Genomic DNA, 1,419 nt, shown 5'->3' on the forward strand with positions numbered 1-1,419 from the left:
TCCTACACTCCCTTTGTATACCCAGCACCTCCCCTGAATAAAGGAGACTTGATCAGAATCCTGTCTTGTCTCCATTCTTTGTGTCTCCTGTCCCTTTTCATCCCCACTCCCCCTCTAGGGCCCTCACTGACTAACCTATGGGTCAGGACAATTATTGTTCTTATCACATCTTGTGTTTTCCTCTCATTAAATAGAACTCACCAGAGATAAAGGAGGATTTAAATATACCAAAACTTAGTGTGATTACCACATGATTTAATGAAGCAGAAAAACATGAATGTTGCAAGCTCGTAGAAGTATGTATGTACGTTAAGGAGAGATGATCTCAATGGTAAATAGTAACATTACTTAAATTCTGATTTTAGTTCCTGAATACAACTCTTTCTCCATGAATAAATCAATTAGCATTTTTGCTACATGGCATCTTCAAATGTAGAGAGGGCTATAACAGCTTTTTTTTTTTTTCCCAGTCCACGACCTTTGTTCATGTCCCAATCCTAAGCATCTGTGTGAATAGTTTGTCTAATAGAGTAACTTGGCATGTGGAATGAAGAGAAGGAGTTTGAGATGGGGACATTATTCTGGGTTATCTTGGTAAAATATAAACATACTCACAGGTATCCTTATGAAATGACAGAAAAAGAAGCTGTAGCAACCACACAGATAAGTCTGACTTGGGAAAGGGTGAGTGAGGAGCCGGGGAAAGCTGGCAGCCTCTGGAAGGAACAGCAGCACGATCCCTTTGGGTCCTGCCACAGGAACCAGGACTGTGGGCATTGGAGTTTCAACCCCTTATGGTTCATTCTGGAATTCCACTCTCCAAAGCAATAAGAGGATTCACGCATGCTGCTCCTACCTGTGGTAGCATGTTTCAGAACCTACAGGAAATTATATCTCTAAAATCCTCCATGATCTGAGAAAAAGTCTCTGCACTGTTGGTCATATGGGTTTTTATTTTAAAGCATTTTTAATAGGCATAACTCAGGAAAAATCACTTTTCATTAGTTGCTTGGAAATCACACACTTTTATGTAACTAATCTGTTGGATATTAGTATGTCATCAACAAGAGGCAAATATATATACTAATAGGGATATTTCTGTTATTTTTTTACCTATTAAAAAGACAAATTTCATGAATTAATTTCTATGCTTAAAAAGCCAATTCAATTAGAAATTGAAAACACAAGAATCTTGCAGAGATCAGCTGCCAGATTTATTAATCTACCTGGAAATTTAAAAAAAAAAAAGCATAAAACACAACCAAATGGTAAAATAAAAGAGAACTTAAAAATATCTTAGGTACATTTCCCAAAAGAGTTTATAATGCAATATTTTGAATCCTCCAATATGTAACTGGAAATATATTTAAAGTTGGTCAATTGCTTAATTTAGTTCAGTGAGTCACTACTTTAAACAGC

Source organism: Octodon degus, unplaced genomic scaffold (genome assembly GCF_000260255.1).
Source record: "Octodon degus isolate 3935 unplaced genomic scaffold, OctDeg1.0 scaffold00015, whole genome shotgun sequence".
Lineage (NCBI taxonomy): Eukaryota > Metazoa > Chordata > Mammalia > Rodentia > Octodontidae > Octodon > Octodon degus.